Genomic DNA, 21,730 nt, shown 5'->3' with positions numbered 1-21,730 from the left:
CTCTCTCCCTTCTCTCTTTGCTCCTCCCCCACTCACTCCCTCAAATAAATAAATAAACATTAAAAAAAAAAGAACAGACCAGTGAATTCAGCAGTTGTTTCTTTGAAAAGATCAATAAAACTGACAAACCTTCAATCAAAATCATTACAAAAAGAAAAAAAAAAAAACGAGAGAGAGAGAGAGAGGACTTAAAAAACTAAGATCAGAAATGAAGGAGGAGAAATAAAAACCAACACCACAGAAATACAAAAGATTATAAGAGAATATTATGAAAAATTATATGCCAACAAAACAGAAACCTGGAAGAAATGGATAATTTCTCAGAAACATAAGCTTTCAAAACTGAATCAGAAAGAGAGAGAGAAAAAAAATTGAACAGAGCAATTATCAGCAATGAAACTGAATCAGTATTCAGAAAAAAAAAAAAAAAAAAAAAAACCTCCCAACAATTGAAGTGCAGGACCAGATGGCTTTACAGGTAAATTCTACTAAATATTTAAAGTAGAATTAATATCTATTATTCTCAAGCTATTTCAAAAAATATATAAGAGGAAGGAAAGTTTCAAATTCATTCTATAAGGCTAGTACTACTTGGATACCAAAATCAAACAAAAGTACTGCAAAACAAAACAAAACAAACACTACAGGCCAATATTCCTGATGAATATAGATGCAACAATCCTCAACAAAATACTAGCAAACCAAATCTAACAATACATAAACAAAATTATTCAGCATGATCAAGTGGGATTTATTCCAGGGATGCAAATCAATATTTGCAAATCAATCAACATGATACAACACACTGACAAGAGAAAGAATATAAACCATATAATCATCTCAATAGACAGAAAAAACATTCGACAAAGTATAACATCCATTCATGATTAAAAGTTCACAACAAAGGTTTGGAGAAAATATACCTCAACATAATAAAGGCTAAATATGAAAAACCCACAGCAAACATCATACTCAATGGTGAAAAGCAGAAAGCTTTTTCTCTAAGATCAGGAAAAAGACAAGGAAGTCTATTTTCATCACTTTTATTTAACATAGTACTAGTAGTCCTAGCTACAGCATCAGACAAAAAAAAGAAAAATGGCACCCAAATGGCTAAGGAAAAAGTTAAATCTCACTATTTGTAGGTAGCATGATATGATAAATAGAAAACTGTAAAGACTCCACCAAAAAACTACTCTAGAACTGATAAATGAATTCAGTTAAGTTGCAGGACACAAAATTAATATACACTAACCAGTTGCATTTCTATACACTAATAATGAAGTAGCAGAAAGAGAAATTAAGAAAATGATCTCATTTACAATTGCACCCAAAAGAATAAAATCTCCAGGAAAAAAAACTTACCCAAGGAGGTGACTTTAAAAACTATAAAACATTGATGAAAGAAATTGAAGATGACACAAACAAATGGAAGGATAGTCCATGTTCATGGATTGGAAGAACCAATATTGTTAAAATGTCCATACTACTCAAAGCAATCTATAGATTTAATGCAATCTTATCAAAATACCAACAGAATTTTCCACAAAACTAGAAAAAAAAATCCTTAATTTGTATAGAAACACAAAAGACCCTGGATAAATAAGGTAATTTTGAAAAAGAAAAGAAAGCTGGAGGTATCACAGTCCCAGATTGTAAGATATACTACAAAACTGTGGTAATCAAAACCATATGGTACTGACACAAAAACAGAAACATAGATAAATGGAATAGAACAGAATAGAGAGTCTAAAAATAAACCTACACTTTTATGGTCAATTAATCTATGGTAAAAGAAACAAGAATATACAATGGGGGAAAAAGTCTCTTCAACAAATAGTCTTGAGAAAACTGGCCAGCTACATGCAAAAAAATGAAACTGGACCACTTTCTTACAGCATACACAAAAATAAACTCAAAATTGATTTAAGACCTAACTATGAAATCAGAAAACAAGCAGTTTCTTGGGCATCAGCTATAGAAACATTTTTCTAGCTATATCTCCATTGGCAAAGGAAACAAAAGCAAAGTTAAATTATTGGGGCTACACCAAAATAAAAAGCTTTTGTACAGTGAAAGATACCATCAACAAAACAAAAAGGCAGCATTTGTACTGAATAGAAGATGTTTGCAAATGATTTATCAAATAAGGGGTTATTATTCCAAATATCTAAAGAACTTATACAACTGAACACCAATAAAACAAATAATCTGATTAAAAATGAACAGAGGATTTGAGCAGACATTTTTTCAAAGAAGACATACAGATGGCCAACAGACATATGAAAAGATGTTCAACATCACTAATCATCAGCTAAATGCAGATTAAAACCACAATGAGATATCATTCTATACCTGTCAGAACAGCTAAAATCAAAAACACAAGAAATACAAGTATTGAGACAGATGTGGAAAGAAAGGACCTTTTTTTTGGTGGGAATGAAATCTGGAGCAGCCGATGTGTAAGCTGGTGTAAAATAGTATGGGTATTCCTCAAAAAATTAAAAATAGAATTATCACATGATGCAGTAATTCCATTGCTGGGTATTTACCCAGGGAAAATGAAAACACGAATTTGAAAGGATATGTGCACCCTTATGTTTATTTGTAGCATTATTTACAATAGCTAAATTATGAAAGCAACCCAAGTGTCCATCAATAGACAGATAGGTGTGTACATACGCACACACACACACACACACACACACACACACACACACACACACACAGAATATCACTCAGCCATAAAAAAGAATGAAATCTTGCTACTTGCAACAACATGGATGTAAAAGAGGGTACAACGCTATGTGAAATAAGTCAGATAAAGACAAATTCCATATGATTTCACTCATATGTGGAATTTAACAAACAAAACAAAAAGACAAACAAACAAAAAACAGATTCATAATTAAGCAAATAAATTGGTGGTTGCCAGAGGAGAGGTGGGTGTGGGGGGCGGGTGAAATAGGTAAGGAGGACTAAGAGTACACATATCTTGATGAGCACTAAGAAATGTACACAATTGCTGAATCATTATATAGTACACCTGAAACTAATATAGCACTGAATATTAATTATACTTGAACAAAATATTTTAAAAATAAATAAAAATTAAAAAAATAAATATTATAGCATATAACTATTTAAAAGAATTCCACAAAAATTACTTCCCATCATTCTAGATATAGCCATGCATCAATTTCAAGAGAATTCATTTTACTCTTAGAAATCCAAACACCAGTGTAGGATTTCTTAATTGCAGAGTCACCTCCATCTACTCTTTCTTAAATATTTAGGTACTTTTAAAAATGATATTGATTTTTTCAAATGCAATTTTTTGATACTCTACCTATTTTTGTTTAGACAATGGAATTGTGATTGCTTTCACCAACATTACCTTCATATACACAAAAATGAGCACTTGGAAAAATAATGCAATGTAATTGTTCTGTAACTATGGGACACAACAGTGGTAAAGTAAGAGCTGCCAGGTCGGTGATAAACAAGAAGACAGTTCAGAACATGGAAGCCATAAACAAAGAAACGGACACACAAAAATGCTGCCTCTAATTCCCTTAAAAAAATAAGCAGAATTTGTATCGCTATGGTCAAGAAAATGGACTAATAACATTTCTAAAATAATTATTGTTAACATGAACCTAGAACAGTAATTTTTCACACCATAGGTTATAATTAACAAAGAAGAAAAAAAAACAGAAGGAAAGGAGAGGAAGCAGTAGGGTGGAGGGGGAGGAAAAGGAAGAGAAGGAGGAAGAAGAATAGGTGGAGAATAGAAAGAATAGAACAAGAAAGAATAGACTAGACTAGACTAGAACAGACATTTCAGAAAAGGTTTGATCTGGTAAGGGTAAATATTATTTCACATATTTTTTAAAAAAACATACACACAAAGTAAAACTGCTTTTCTTACTGTGGGTTGAAATTTAGAACATTAGAAACTCTTGTTTGAATGTTGACAAATATATATTTATTATAAATACTATTTATATTTAAATATTGATGACACATAAATACATTTTCCCACAAAAGCCACATTTTCAAAGCTAAACCCCTACTTGATATTAAAATAACTTTATTTCAACTCATCATAATTTCAAACTCAGATTTAAGACTACTTTAAATTAAATTCCTGCCAACATGGCCCACATGTGGAATTAATGGCTAAACTAAAATTTATGAGAGCCGTTCAATAATGGTTTGGTGTAACACATGTTTGAATTGTTGCCTTATTATGAAATTAGAGTATGCAATTTAATCTTGCCACATATGTCTATGGTAAATATTTTGGTAATTATTATTTTAAAAAATATAGTGTTTTAAAAATATATTTTATGAAATGCTTCTATTTTTTTCTAGTATGTTAGTGTTTGTTATCCTACAAATAAGTCACAGTGGAAGAATAAAAACCCTCCTGTTAAAACTGCTTTGTATCAGAACAATCACAAGACTGGCTATCAATAAGAATGACTCCAGCTTACTTGTTGCTATGGTTAAAAGAGGGTTAATTAAAATGTTATTGATAAAGATCTACAAATATGAATTATAAATAGCTTAAATTAATTCCAACCAAATTTATACCCTTTGAATTACATAAGGAAACAAATAAAGGACCTTTGCAAAAGTTACGTATTTAATTTCTTAAAATTAATTGGAATAATGCAGATTTTGTTATGGGTCATTACAAATTTGCATTACATTTACATTATATACAAAAGGGTTTAATCATAGCTGTTACCATCACTGACGGGTACAGGTATAGAGATAATATCTTCACCAAGACTTTCTCACTTAGTTTTTTTTTTTTTTAAACAATCAGTGTAGTTCCTAGAATAAGTTCTAAAAGTAGCACCACTGACATAGATTGTATGTTTTAATTGTATTTTTTTTTCTCAAACTCTCTATCATACTTCTAATCAACACTTTCCTACTTCTGTATTAAATATTAGTCAATCAGGGAGAATGTTTTTTATATATATGAGCCCGGGTGGCTCAGTTGGTTAAGCATACAACTCAGTTTTTGGCTCAGGTCAGGATCTCATGATTCCTGGGATCAAGCCCCGCACGGGGCTCCATGCTGACAGTGCAGAGCCTGCGTGGGATTCTTTCTTTCTCTCTCTCTCTCTCTCTCTCTCTATCCCTCCTCTGCTCAGCCTCTCTCTTGCTCTTCCATTCAAATAAATAAACTTAAAAAAATAAAGAGTATATATATGGATGCTCAAATTAAAAAAAAATATGAAATTATTCTAATATTTATAAAGACAGTTAATACCACTAAATATTTAATTTACTTTACCGAATTATATTTATATGTGGATTCTCAGATATGTGTGGATGCATTTCTATTTATTCTGAAATGTCACTTCTACTTCTTTCATTATTTTTCATTTGAGGCTATATATTAAATCATAACTCAGCAGCATTTTAGCATGGGGCAGAACTAATAAAACTCCACGTGCTTAGCTTTCTGATCATTTAATTTGATAAAGTCCTGTCAAAATAATGACACATGAAGGTGTCCATATTCTAATCTCTCATCTCTATATCCACTCACTCTTCTTTAGTCTGTACTGTGATGTCAGGGTCAGGGATCATTGATAAACCTCCTTTCCTGACTCTTGCCAGCTGACGTTCTAGCCAATGATGATTGGGAGTACTTAGAGGGCGTTGTGCCCCCTTTGGAAAGGAGCAAAAGAACATCTCCCTTATTTTCTTTCCCAAACAAGCAGTATATCCCTGGCAATGATAGGTGGTGCTAGCCTCCAGTTTTTCTTAGCTCCATCTGGACCAACCACGTCATCCCATCATGCCCTCTGAGACTCCAGTCACATTCAGGAAATGTTCTTTCCGCAGATAGCTGAGCACCAACTCTGTAGGACCCCCCCCCCCCCCCCCCACTGAGCTACTAGGTTTGATAAAGGCAACTATTTCTCCTTTTCTCTTCAGTCTTGTCCCCTGTGTAAATGTTTCCTGCTGCAAGTTTTAGTTTTTGATTTATCTTCCTTTTTTTTTTTTTCAGTCGTCTGTCTATAATCCCCTGTAAATGCTCTGTTAAATCTACTTGTCTTTATTTTATTTCTCGATGGCAGCACTCCAAAAGATTTCCTCTCTTGACTTTCTTCTTATAGGGCACAATGTTCATGAAAGCTAGAATTAAATATGTATCATTACCTTGAGCTCCTGAGATAAAGATATTTTTAATATATATCTGAGAATGGAGAGAATCTAAAATTTATTTTTCTACATTTATTTATTTGTTTTTGAGAGACAGAGCACAAGTGGGAGATAGGCAGAGAGAGGAGACACAGAATCCGAAGCAGGCTCCAGGCTCCGAGCTGTCAGCACAGAGCGCGACACGGGGCTCAAACTCACAAAACGCGAGATATGACCTGAGCGAAAGTCAGACGCTCAACCAACTGAGCCACCCAGGAGCCCCTTGAAAATCTTTCATTTTGGGGGCTATCCAGTGGGATCTGGTCTAAGGTTTCTTTATAGGTAGGTGTGTATAGCAAGTGTATGAATAGTAACTGTATATACCAAGGAAATTGTCCACATTCACCACACTCCTATTATGTAATCTAAATCATTTATTTTTGAGTAAGAATGGTATGAAGACTTAGGACATAGAATGTCGATAACAAATGTACAACTTATCTCTGGTATGGAGATGGGAGACTGGGGGTACAGCTATGTAAGAAGGGGTAGTACTACATTAGTGACATATCAGTTGAATCTGAAAGCTTAATGTTTCATTTCACATATAATTTTTACATTTGCAATAAGATGATTAAAATTAATATACTTCTAAAATACATAAAGGATAGTTTTTGAAGTTTATTAAAGTATAGTTGACAAATAAAATTACAAATTATTTAAAGTGTACAACATGGTAATTTGACATAAATATAAACTGTGAAAAGATTCCCAATTTTTTTAAACTAATGTATTCATCATCTCGTATATTTAGTCTCTCTCTCTTCTGATCAGAACCTTTGACTCTCAGCAAGTTTCTTTTTTTTTTTTTAATTTTTTTTTTTAATGTTTGTCTTTATTTTTGAGACAGAGAGAGACAGAGCATGAGCAGGGGAGAGGCAGACACAGAATTGGAAGCAGGCTCCAGGCTCTGAGCTGTCAGCACAGAGCCTGACGCAGGGCTCGAACTCGTCAACTGCGAGATCATGACCTGAGCCGAAGTCGGCCACTCAACCGACTGAGCCACCCAGGCGCCCCTACTCTCAGCAAGTTTCAATTACAACTGTAGTAGTAACTGGTTACCATTTTATACATTAGATCCCTAGACCTCATACATTTAACAGTTGTTCAATTTTACCATTTGGCTGATGTCTAACTTATCCCTCTCCCCACCCCCATCTCTGGCAACCATTTTTTTTTTTTTTTTTAAGATTCCACTTAGTAATACCATGCAGTATTCATCTTTCTCTCTCTCTGACCTATTCACGTATCATAATGCTCTCCAGGTTTATCCATGTTCTTACAAATGGCCGCATGTCCTTTTTTCAAGGGTAAAAAATACTCCATTGAGTACAAAACCACATTCATCCTTCCATCTGTCAATAAACATTTAGTTTGTTTCCATTCCTTGGCTATTGTGGATGACACTGCTACGAATATGGTGGAATAGATTTCTCTCTGAAATAATGATTTCATTTCCTTTGAATACATACCCAGAAGTGGAAAAGCCGGATCATATTATATTTCTATTTTTAATCTATTGAGGAACTGCCATACTGTTTCCACAGTGGCTGCAACAGTCTGCATTCTCACCAACAGTGTAGAAGGGATCCCTTTTCTTCACATCTTGACCAAAAACTTGCTATCTCTTGTCTTCTTGATAATAGTCTTTCTAACAGATATAGGATCATATCTCGTTGACATTTTCATTTGCATTTCCCTAATGCTTAGTGATGTCAAGCACCTTTTCATGTACTTGTTGGCCATTTGTATGTCTTCTTTAGAAAAACGTCTATTCAAGTCCTTCACCCATTTGTTAATGGGGATTTTTGCCTTTTTGCTATTTAGTTATATAAGTTCCTAGTATATTTTGGGTACTACCCTTTTATTAGATATGTGGTTTCCTAATATTTTCTCCCATTCAGAGGTTGCCTTTCGTTGTGATGGCTTCCTTTGCTGTGCAGAAGTTTTTAGTTTGGTATAATCAATCTTATTTATTTTATTTGTTTATTTTTATTTCCTTTGTTTTTGTTGTCAAATCCAAAAAGTTAATTGCCAATATCATGGTCAAAGAGATCACCTTTAGATTCTCTAAGAGGAATTTTACGGTTTCACATCTCATATTTAATTCTTTAATCTATTTTGAGCTCATTTTTGAGTATTGTGTAAGATAGGGGCCCCGTTTCTTTTGCATGTGGCTTTTCAGATTTTCCAAAACCATTTATTAAAGAGGATATTCTTGGGGCGCCTGGGTGGCTTGGTCGGTTAAGCGTCCGACTTCGGCTCAGGTCATGATCTCACGATCCATGAGTTCGAGCCCCGCGTTGGACTCTGTGCTGACCGCTCAGAGCCTGGAGCCTGTTTCAGATTCTGTGTCTCCCTCTCTCTCTGCCCCTCCCCTGTTCATGCTCTGTCTCTCTCTGTCTCAAAAATAAATAAACGTTAAAAAAAAAAAAAAGAAGATATTCTTTCTCCATTGTATGTCCCGGCACCTATGTTGAACATTAACTGATCATATATGTATGGATTGATTTCCAGGGCCTCTATTCTGTTATATTCATCTATGTTTTTATGTGTTTTATGTCTCCATGAAAATACATTACCATTTGATTATGATGGCTTTGTAATACAGTTTGAACTGTGATGAATCCAGCTTTGTTCTTCTGTCTCAAGATTTAATTGCCTGTGTGGGGTCTTTTATGCCTGCACACAAATTTTAGGATTGTTTTCTCTATTTCTGTGAGAAAAGCCATAGGACTTTTGATAGGGAATGCATTGAATTGGTATATTGTATTGGGTAGTATGGACATTTTAACACTATTAGTTCTTCAAATCCATAAGCATGGAATATCTTTCCATTTATTTGAGTCTTTTTAAATGTGTTTCATCAGTTTTCAGGGTACATATCTGTCATTTCTTTGGCTAAGTTCATTCCCAAATATTTTATTCCTTGTGATTCTATTAAAATGAGATTGTTTTGGGGGCGTCTGGGTGGCTCAGTCGGTTAAGTGTCCGACTTCGGCTCAGGTCATGATCTCACAGTTTATGAGTTCGAGCCCTGCGTCGGGCTCTGTGCTGACAGCTCAGAGCCTGCAGCCTGCTTCAGATTCTGTGTCTCCCTCTCTCTCTGCCCCTGCCCCACTCATGCTCTGTCTCTTTCTCTCAAAAATAAATACACATTATTTTTTTTTAAATATGAGATTGTTTTCATTTATCTTTCCAAAAATTTGCTGATAGTGCACAGAAATGCAGCTGACTTGTGTATATTGATTTTGTATCCTGCAACTTTCTTGAATTTATTTATTCATTCTAAAGTTTTTGATGAAGTCTATAGGGCTTTCTACATATAACATCAGTCATCTGCAAACAGACGGTTTTACTTCTCTTTTTTTTTTTTTGATTTGAATGATATATTTCATTTTCTTACATAATTTATCTGGCTAAGATTTCCAGTGCTATATTGAATAAAAGTGGTGAGAGTGGGCATTCCTGCTTTATTTCTGATCTTAGAGAAAAAGCATTCAGCTTTTCACACTTGACTATGATGTTAGTTGTGTGCTTGTCATATATGGCCTTTATTATGTTGAGGTAAATTCCTAATTTGTTGCAAGTTTATTATTATTTCATTGGGGAACATATACATTCACTATAACTAATGGCCTATAATTTTCTTTTCTCCTATCCTTCTTGTCTGGCTTTGTTTTCAGGATTATTCTGGCCTCATAAAATCAGTTTTCAAGTACACTTTCCCAGTCAATCTTTTTGAAGAGTTTAAGAAGGACTGGTATTCATTCTTTAAATGTGTCACAGAATTCACCAATGGAACCATCTGGTCCTGAACTTTTCTGTGTTGGAAAGTTTTGGATTACTGATTCAATTCTCTTACTAGTAATTGGTCTTTTCCAATGTTTTATTTATTCATGATTCAGTCATGGTAGATTGTATGTTCCTAAGAATTTAGACATTACTTCTAGATTATCTAATTTGTTGGCATATCATTGTTCATAGTAGTTTCTTTTGATCTTTAGTATTTCCATGTTGTCATTTATAATGTCTCCTCTTCTCTTTCTGATTTTTTTTGTCTTAACTCTTTTTTTCTTAATCCAGCTAAGGATTTGTCCATTTCATCTTAAAAAAAAAAAAAAAAAAAAGACAGCTCTTCATTTTGTTGATCTTTTTGACTGTCTTTCTAGTTTCTGCTTCATTTATTTACACTGTGCCCTGAGGGCCTGTCCCTCAGGTTGCAGCCATAAAAGTGGGAACCCCAGATGTGTGAATAAGCTTCACTCAGGGAGATGATGGTAGACTTGATTTATTTTTGAAGTTAGGTGGAGGAAGAAGGCAAGGAAGTTACCACCAGCTTTTTCAGGCTCCTTGAAGGATCCCATGTAGTTCTGAAATGTAGGCAGGTTAGAAACTGAACCCGCGAGCAGCAGCTGGGAGAATATACATTCAAACTCCTTCTAGGAACAAACTGTTAAATAGATGTTTTTGTTTGTTCCTTCTGTGCTAAGCTAAGGGACATAGCTGTGAAAGTGTTTAATAACTTTCTTTTTCTGATAAGCAATAGCACATAAGTACCAATTGGTGATGCATGATAACTTATAAATAGCCACAACTGTTTAACAATTGCTTGTTTGGTTGCTATAGTGCTATGGGATTCATAAAAGCAAGCCCCACTGGTTCTTAGAACTAGGTGAACTGGAGACCCATCTCTTGGATGGCAGCCTTAAAAGTTGAGTGGCTGTATATATGATCCAAATCTTACGCTTCTTAGAGAGAAGCTGGGATTGAGGGTTATCTCCCAGTGGTAAGTTCCTGTTTAGGGAGCAGAGTTTATGTTGAGAGTGTTTCAGGCTTTCCTACTTGTTTCAGTGAGGGTATTTTCTCAACAACTTGATGTTTCACAGTCCACTCAACTGGTTTTCAAAAATGTTCTCAAAAAGAATTGACTGGTGTCTACCCGTATGATCAATGCATCCATAGGAGGAGGGAAATTCAGGAAACTCCTATGTCACCATGTTGGTGATATCAATCATACAGGGGATATTTTATGTTTTAACAAAGTATATATTTGAAGTCCAGTTGAATAGGCCTGTCACTATATTTCGGGGCTAATTAATTCAAGTAAAAATGGCTATTAATGACACACTTTGTGTAAGGCACTGGAGAAAATACACTTATCAGTAAGACATAATGCCAGCCTTAAATTTTTATGGTCTAAAATCATTTGTTCAATTTTCCGTAGAAAGCGAACATTGAGCTTTAATGTCTGGTAATCTGAATAACACGTAAGTCACAGAAATTAATAGAACAGAATTGAACTAACGTAAAAGAAAAAAATCTACTCTAAGATGTAAGCTTTGAAATTTCAGCTCTACTTTACTAACTCGTTTTACATTTCTGAAGAAAATGATGAAACATAAATTGAAGACAATATTGAAAATACAATATAATTTAAGTCCCCTGGGCATTAATTCAAAGACAAAATCCTTAAGTCATTTTGGATAAATCTTTGAAAAGAAAACAGAGAAATGTTCAAGATTCAATATTTTATTTTAGTAAAAATGAAGTTCTATATTTCAGCTAAACACATGGCTCCTTAAGTGATTATTAACTGTGTTCCATAGAATACCTTTACAATACCTTCTCTCAATAAGGACTCGTGAATTTGGCTTTGGTAATGACGTATGATAGGTTTTCAAGTATAAATATTTCAAAATAAAGTTACATTTATCTCTCATTAGAAATATTATTCATACCTATAAAACATTATTTGGATCAATTTTTCTTAAATATTTTATATTCTTCTAAATAGTGGGTCAAATTTTCATTAGTAAAGTTGGCATTGCAAAGAAACAAAAGGTTAATATTTTATATTTCAAAGTCTTTAATAGGAGTGATAAGCTGTATGAGTTAATCATACCAGTCACCTCAATTATATAAGTAAAAATTCTGGACTGAATTTAAACTGTAGAGTATGTCTAGGGTTATAAACAGTTAAGTACCTAAGACTTATATAACTTTAATGCTAAAAAGACAGTCAATATTAGTCCAAAACACTCCCAGGCGAGAGTAAGTGGGCCCAGAGACTTTATATTATGTAATTTATCTAAAAACATTTGCTGGTTGTGCCAGAGTCAAGTCTGAAATGGAAATTAAATATGCCTAATAGGGTTAGCAAATGTCCACTAAACACATAGATACTCCCTTTTCTCTTCCCATGGATTCATTACTCTAAGTGATTCCAACTTTCACTCAGACTAACACTTCATAATGCTTCACATCTTTGTATGTCGGGCTAAACCACCACACTGACACAGGACTAATGAAAAGTTCAGCAACTTTGATTTACAACTTGCCTCCATATTAATAAATACCATGACTGAAGAAGTTCTATATATCATTTAGTGTCTAGTACACTGTTTTATTATGGAAATGACAAGCTACGCAAAGCAAAAATTATATGTAAGCTTTAGTTCTCAACACATGTGTGTAGGTATATAAATAAATATATGCTCAAAATTTAAATGGACAAATCTTGCATGGGTTCATGAAAAATTCAGTATATTTCCATGAATCCCCAAGAACTTAAACTTGGTAATATACCTTTTGTAAGATAGGTCATTTCATATCAAGGATATCTTATTTTCCAATTTCACTTATTTTTAATCATTAATATTTCAAACCCTAAATATCAAGAGACTCCCGGGAGCATTTTCAGAGTTCTTGAACCATTTCAGGAGATATTTCAAATCAGAGTTAAAATAATATGTCTGCAACCTCTGTAGTCCCTCCTTGTCTTATACAAAGGGTAGTTGTGTATAAATACATGCAGAAAAGTCTATTTTCACTTGATTGCATGGACATGATCACATCTGGATATCACACTTTTGGCTAACCCAATGAATGAAATATAAAATAATTATAGAAAAAGAGGGACTTAAGATGGGACCAGAGTACTCAGTTTTGGAATCATACTTTTGTTATGTTTGCTGAGTAATCTTCCCCGGTGAACCTTGGAGATTTTTTTTCACATTCTGGAAGTTTGATAGCTCCGTGTAACTGTGGCTGATTTATAAATTATTATGCATTCCAAATTTGGACTTACGCTCCTTTGCTGATCAGAAAAATAACAAAACATTATGATGAAATACTGTGTTTTCTTTAATCTTTTATATTTCCAACGAGCAGAAGAATGGCGTCAATAAAAATGTTATGCAGAAATCTAACCTCATTGTATACAATTTTAGTCAACATTTTATTTTTCCTTTCTTTCTATAATTTTCCACTCCATAAATGTGAAATTTAAAACTTGGGACTTGGATGTAGTAATGAATCTGTAAACTCTTTACAATTTTCTGTGAATACCCAGAGAAAACACCATACTGCAATGCAGTTTGTGATTACATGAGTGATATCCCTTTTTACTGAGGGGGAAAAAAAATCAAGAAAAGTAACACTGAACCATAGTGTCAATTAATTTTAGATTCTCAGAACAGCTGTGAATGTTAGAGCCATACAGCTCTTCCCCGGACCCCTGTGAATTATCTGTCATGGTTAAAGGAAGCATAACAATTTGCCACAGGTATACCCAGAGGGAATGAACTCCTAGGACAGCAAAGAAAAGACAGTGGAGTGGTCACTAACGACTCTGACTGGAGACAGCTGCATGGGGAAAAGAGATAAGGCGGCAAAAGTGAAGGTGGGGTGGGAGATCACGAGAGCACTGACAGAAGAGACAAAGTGTGTAGCGATTAAGTTTACACACCAAGATCTGTATCTGTAACTCAAATCTAGAAGAACATTTCTGCACATCAAGAGCTTCGAGGAGATGGTTTACTTTTAATACAACTCAAAAGCAACAATAAAATGCGAGTACTGTGGCTACTTCCTAGGTGTCGAAAACCACAGGATTACAATTCATGAATGAAATCATCAGCCAACTTTCTTTCCCCAAAGGATGGGAAACACAACACAGCACAGCGAACACTACTCCATTCGCCCTTGTCAGCGTGTACTTAAGATTCTGAAATTAATATTAGTTACTAAGGTTAATGACTTCCACTAGAAAAATAACACAGAAATTTGACTACATCATCTTTATCCTATTTTGGTACATTATATATTTTGATTGCAATGATATGAAACCCTGTGTACTAATCCAACATCTATATGGCATTCTGTATGATGCTTAGGTAAAAGAAAAAATGGAATTCTAATGCAAACTGGGGTTTGTGAGAAGCCACTTAGAAGTATCATGAATTAAGACCTAAATCATAGCCCCCACATAAGTGGAGTAGTTGGGACGTGTTCCAAAGTAAAATGAATAGAATTTTCAAAAGCCTTGGGATCTGAATAAACGTGCTGCCTATAGGGAATTTTAGAAAGTTTAATATAATTTGAACTAAGGATGCACTAGAGAGTATCGGATTAGGCTGAACATCCTGTGTGTGTGTGTGTGTGTGTGTGTGTGTGTGTGTGTGTGTGTTAAAGCTTAGTGGCTTTAAGCAGTACAGATTTACCTCTTATGAACCTGCAATTTGGACAGGGCTTGGCAGGAACAATTCGTCTCTGCCCACTTGGCACCAGGATTCAGGATCATCTGAAGGCTCCAACACTCGCACGGTAGGCAGTCGATGCTGGCTGTCGGCTGAGACCTCTGCTGGGGCTCTAATCAGAATCCTTACAGGTGAGTGCTGAGTTCCAATGACGGGCATCTCCTTTTTATCACCTAGTCTTAGAAGTCATACACTTCATTACTTTTGCCATGTGCTATTCGTTAGGAGCTAGTCACTCATTCTAGTCTATATGCACGGGAAGGGAAATTAGACCTCATCTCTCAATGTAAGAATGTCAATACCACATTGTAAGAAGAGCATGTAGGAAGAGGTATTTTCACATCACCATCTTTGAAAAATAAAACCTGATATCATTGCTTTGTTTCTAAACTAAAATGGTAAAATATATCCATCCGGGTGATTTTCAAGCAGACAGGAGGCGTGATCAGATATGTGGTTTAGATGGTGCTCTCTGGCATCTCTGTGGCAAACTGATGAGACAGGGCTTGCATGAAATGGAAGGGAGAACAGTTAAAAGAAAAAAACTACTGCAGCAATTAGCAATGACACCTTGGATTACAGCCAAGGATGGGGGAAAATGGTCAGATGACAACGCACTTTGAGGACAGAGGAAGGGACCTACAAAGGCAAATGATACAGAAAGGTAGGGTAACAATAGGAGTGCAACTTGTCATCTAATTTAAAAAGAATCTCACATAAATGTTGAAAACTGAAGGAGGAAGCCAGATTTATAAGGCTAATGACACACTGAAGACTTAAGAAGTGAAAATATAGAGGTTGGTGACTCAAGGCCTGAGAGAAGATAACATAGTAAGTAGCTAGAGGAGTAGATGAAAAGCTGACACTTCCTTTTTATTTACATTGTCTTGGTTCTTTGTTTTAAAATGGGTCAGGTTGAGGGGCACCTGGGTGGCTCAGTCAGTTAAGCGTCTGACTCTTGATTTCAGCTCCGGTAAAGATCTCACGGTTCATGAGTTCGAGCCCCACATCAGTCACTGCACAGACAATGCAGAGCCTCCTTGAGATTCTCTATCTCCCTCTCTCTCTGCCCCTCTCCCATGCTAGCTTTCTCTCTCAAAAATAAATAAATAAACATTTTAAAAATAAAATAAAATAGATCAGGTTAAAATTTCTTTGGAAAAGACTGAAGTCACATTGGAAGGTTAAGACTCTGGAGATGTAGGACTCTGTGATTCCTATCACCAGAGGAAGGGTCAGCTGTTGGACAGACTTCTACTGCAACAGATGCACTGTGGTAAGGCTACACACAGGCTCAGATAAGGTATAATGGAGAGAGGGACATGATTTGTTGAGTTAAGGAATCTGGTCAAGAATATCGAGGAAATTATTGAGTTTGGAAAATCAACAGTATACATTGGCAGTAAGGTAGATATCTTGACAAGCAAGGTGCATGAACAGGAACTTTTCCTTATCTCTTACAACCCTGCTACTTATGAGCTGCGTAAAAATGAGTTTACTTCTTAACTTCTCTTTGTCTCAGTTTCCTTATCTATAAAACAGAGATGGTGTTTATCAAATGATTTAATTTAAGAGATACACTTAGGCTGGCGCATAACACATAATGTATCCATATAACTATCTTGTTAATGAAAATAGTTGTATCAAATCAAAAGTGCTTTGACCACAGAAAACAATGGCATTGACTATTGCTATAATCCTCTCTACATTAATAATCTTAGTAGAGGTGTATTAATCTTGCACATTGGGGGAAATATTACTTAACAAAATATTTTTAAATGAGCTGAACATTGTTCAAACATCACGAAAAAATAGATTCATTTCCTTGTGATTAAAATATTTTAAAACATATTCCTAAACTTACCGTATAATGATGAATGTATAGGTAGTTTTTAAATGAGCTCACATACATTCACAGTTTAAGATAACACATTTTCTTTAACATATAGGCATGCTACTATTAAATTTGTTCTTTTAAACAGTATCTAACCAAATAGATTTGGCAATTTCTATGACAACTTCTCATTATTCGAATAGTTAATGAGTAAATAATTTTCTTTGTAGTCAACTGCCATATGTTCTAAGATATGTATCAATAATAACAGCCTTCCAGGAATAAAAGAACAGAGAAAAAGAGTAAATAATATGGAACAAATACTTCAATAGTAATGTTGTTTATCTAATGTGAGATGCATCCTAATTTTAAAAATGTTGAAGTAAAAAAAAAAATAGAATGAGCACATACAGTAAGAACAATATTACTTTGTCTATGTATGATGAATATAATTTTTTAGAACCTCATTAAGGATATGTCATGATTTCACATAAAAAAAAGATTAAGAAGATAGTAGAAATTGGATGCAAACATTTATTTGTATTTAATAAAAATTCTTTTCTTTAGATTTTTAATTTCTATTTGCCTATTCCAAAATTGTTATTTCAGCATCCCTCCTAATAATCAGCATCCTAATAATCAACACAAGCCTAGGGCTTATCTTACATATTACTTTTCCTGTCATAGCCTAGATCCAGATCATCATAAGCCTTAACAACTTTGCCTTTGTAAATCTCCCCAAAGTCCCATCTTTTCCTTCTCCACCAGATCAACCAGTACCTCTCCCAGATCACCGCAAAGCATCTTGCTGCTACATTTCTACACATTACCTTTCCCTAAGGTTTCTTTTTTTTTTTTTAATGTTTACTTCTTTATTTTGAGAGAGAGAGTGTGTGCACACACAAGCAGGGGAGAGGAGCACAGAGAGAGGGAGAGAGAATCTTAAGCAGGCTCTATGCTCAGCACAGAGCCCAAGGCAGGGCTCTAACTCATGAACTGAACCCTGAGATCATGACCTGAGTCCAAATCAAGAGTTGGACACTTGACCCAAGAGCCACCCAGGCACCATGAGACATTACTTTTCCCTAATTTGTCCTCTCGATTTTAGATGGAGTGAGTTATTTCGTTTTTAAATGTGAAATCTCATTATATTATCTCCCTGCTTCACAACTTCAAGCACTCTCCCCTGTTTGCACCACTGCCTGCCTCAATCTCCAGCCTGCTCAAGCTCTCCAAGTCTTCTGGGTCTTTTGGCTGCGGCCACACTGGCTTCAATCCCTGATACATATCAGTATTCCTCCTCTCTGGGGGCTCTGGGCTTGCTATTCCCTGTCAGTGGAATATCCTTTTGTTACCTCTTTTTCAAAACAAAACAAAACAAAACAAAACAAACAAAACAAAAACCCACCTTTTCCTCATTTGTGGCCTTAGTTTAATTGCTTCTTACCCAATGATTTTTCCTGCCAAATTTCAAAACAAGAGTTGAAAGGAATTTTCATTCCTTAATTTCATTTAGTCCAATCCCTGAAATTTCATTGAGTCCAATCCCTGAAATCTTTCATCTGTATCTAAATCTAAGTATTCAAGCATATTGCCTAAAAGTTTTAGCACAATCAAGTTACATTGAAGAGCAAGAGAAGAAAAAAGCTGGAGCAGGACTAGAAACCACTGACATGGCTTCATTGCAAAACCAAGCCAAGTTGCTTCTCAAGTGTGTTTCCCTGTTTAAATTTTAAATACATTTGCAGGAATTTTTATTCTGGGAAGACATACCTGACAATCAAACAAACAAACAAAAAAAATCAAGCTTACCTATATTGTACCCTATTTCTTTTTAGTAATGTTGGTGGAACTAGTTAAAAATGGAAATCTTTCCTGGGGCGCCTGGGTGGCTCAGTCGTTAAGTGTCTGACTTTGGTTCAGGTAACAATCTCATGGCTCCTGAGTTTGAGCCCCGCTTCAGGCTCTGTACTGACAGCTCAGAGCCTGGAGCCTGCTTAGGATTCTGTGTCTCCACTCTCCCTGCCCCTCCCCTGCTCATGCTCTGTCTGTCTGTCTGTCTCTCTCTCAAAAGTAAATAAACGTTAAAATAATTAAAAAATACATACATGGACATGCGCTCTTTCTGGTCTCCAGTGATGGTGAGCATGTATTTGACATGCATGAAGTTATCTGCAACCCCATGCAGCTTCTCAAGTTTGTTTCCCTGTTTAAATTCCTCTCAAAGACAATCATCTACAACCATCTCATTAAATAAACAAATGTTAATATATCACATCACATACTATATTATCCTAGATCAAATCTTGGATGTAGTCAGTATTAATGGGTTCATTCAATTTGAATATTTTCCTCTACCCACAAATGTAAATTTTGAAAGGGCTTATAGCACAAGTTACAGTGATCAGTAGACTTCTCCCATTGAATAGTATACAGACCCAAATATTAACTCATGATAAATAGGAAATTAGAACAGAACAAGCCAAATGTCCTTCACCTAGATAATGATAAATACTCATCTAATTAATCGTGACTCTCAAATGCCCAATATGGGTTTTAAAAATCAGATGTATATATATTCTACCCCAATAAGTGATCATTATCTGCAACAATCGGAAAAAAATGTATGAGAAAAACATATTGTTGCAGGTTTTACATTTTTCTCACCATGCCCCAGTGGATTGCTAACACCAGAAGACCAGACCAGAAGACTGGATCTGATCTAAATTAATGTGGGAAACAAAGATAAAAGAAAAAATTGAATTCCCTTACTGCCTACAGCCCATTGAAAGAAAAGCCCATTACAAGTCCTTGAAACAGGCAGAGTGACCCATCTCTGGGAGCTCTGCTGCCCTGATGTTGGAGGTTGACACTTTGCTGGGGGCAAAAGGCAATCTTAGCCTGACTCCCCAGGATCCCGTGAGTCTACCTTAAACATATAAAAATTATTCTGGAAACTTCCTTTATCTCTACCTCCCCCCACTAAATATGTGTTAGCCATCATCCACCAAGCATATGGCCCCCTGATACACATCTGAAGGGACTCAGGACTCAGTTTTTACTAAACAATAATAAATAATCTTTCCCTAACATTTGCTGGCCCCCGCAGGGTCCTGAAAACCTTATTTCCAAAATACCTTGGAGGTTTGTTCAACCGCTAAACCCCTTCCCAACTTAAAAGTATATAATCGAACACTCCCACAACCCCAGGGAAGCTCTTTCTGTCCCCGTGCACTAATAAAACCACCTTTTTGCACCAAAGACATCTCCAGAATTCTTTCTTGTCCTTTGACTCTGAACCCCAACATTTTCTACATCATAAGCTCTCGTAGTTATGAGAAATAACCTTTCTTACTTTCATAAATAAGTTGGTTACTTCAGATTTCAGAAATATTTTCCCTGCTCTGAAACATTTCAAAATGAGATCCTGAGAATGTCAGCAGCCATTATTCTAATTATGAGCAATCTATCCAACACAAAAAAATTCTGGATATGTAAACATTGTCATTTTCAGGTTTTAATTTATTGAACCCAAGGAAACAACTGTGTTTATGGGGTGAAATTAAGAATAATGAAACTTTCAGTGCTTTCTTATAAATCTACCTAAAATACTTCCTTTGTTGCTGTTTTTCTTTCATATTATCCCTTGATCTGCAGGTAATTTAAGATATGCAAAGTTTTCTTTTTCTTTTTTTTTTTTTTTTACTAGCACTGATGTATTTTTTAAGATATTGGCCTTGGAGAACAAACTATTCAAGTGTAATTAATTCAGCCACTGCTGAGGTAATCTTTGAAGTTGACCGAATAGAAGATCTTCAGATCAAAATTCTGGCAAATTAATAATAAAACATACACAGAGATTAGTAGTTGAAGACCCTAAAGGTGAGCAAAGCTGTTCTTTAACAGATGGAAGAAACAGGGCACTAGCTAGCACTGTTAAGAATACATAGGAAGAAATATCTCTTCCAAAAGTTACCATGTATTTCTTTTAAATCCAAAAATGTCCCCATCAAACACCATGGCTGGTGGATAAGAAAGTAAAAGTGGATCAACCTTTATCATTTTGTCATATAGATTTGTTTTAAATAATCAAAAACAGTATCTTACTGTTCAGCTGATTTTCCTAAGTTTGAAATATGAGAATTCTGAGCAAACATATATACCCTCTCTTTTAAATTTGCATGTGTGTTTGTGCACCTAAAATTTATTATATGACAGTAGTTTAAACAAATAATAAAAACGGATTATCCAATACAGTTTTATTTATTTATTTGAAACTGATCATTTTTGTCTAACACGACTCTACTCTCCTCTTGTAAGTGTCTTTTAAATTTTTTGAGAGATAACTGACATATAGCATAGTAGTTTCAGGTGTAGAGCATAATTATTTGATAGATGTATATATTATGAAACGATCACTTTCATATGTCTAGTTAATATTCATCACTAAATGTAGTTACAATATTTTTCTTGTGATGAGAATATTAGAGTCTACTCTCTTAGTAACTTTCAAATACATAATAGAGTATTATTAATTATAGTCCCCATGCTATACCTTATATTCTCATGACTTATTTACTTTATAATTGAAGTTTAAGCCTTTCGAACACCTTCACTCATTTGACCCATACCCTCCCACCCCCTCCTCTGGAAACCGCCAACCTGCTCTCTGTATCAATTTGTTTTTGTTTTTGTTTTTGTTTTTGTTTTTGTTTTTGTTTTTGTTTTTGTTTTAGATTCCACCTATAAGTAAGATACTAGGGTCTTTCCAATGGATTAATTTCCATGCACTTGATTAACACCAAACTCTCCAGGCTTGGATAAATTTTTTACAACCCACATTTTAAATACATGTTCAGAAAGTTTTATTATAGGAAGAGATACCTGAAAATCAAACAAACAAACCAAAATCAAGCTTACCTATATTGTACCCTATTTTTTTTTTAGTAGTGTTGGTGGAATTACTTAAAAATTGAAATCTTTCCTGGGGTACCTGGGTGGCTCAGTTGGTTAAGCGTCTGACTTCAGCTCAAGTCCTGATCTCATGGTTCATGAATTCAAGCCCCATGTAGGGCTCTGTGCTGACAGCTCAGAGCCTGGAGCCGGCTTAGGGTTCTGTGTCTCC

Source organism: Panthera tigris, chromosome A1 (genome assembly GCF_018350195.1).
Source record: "Panthera tigris isolate Pti1 chromosome A1, P.tigris_Pti1_mat1.1, whole genome shotgun sequence".
Lineage (NCBI taxonomy): Eukaryota > Metazoa > Chordata > Mammalia > Carnivora > Felidae > Panthera > Panthera tigris.
This window is presented reverse-complemented; position numbering follows the sequence as displayed.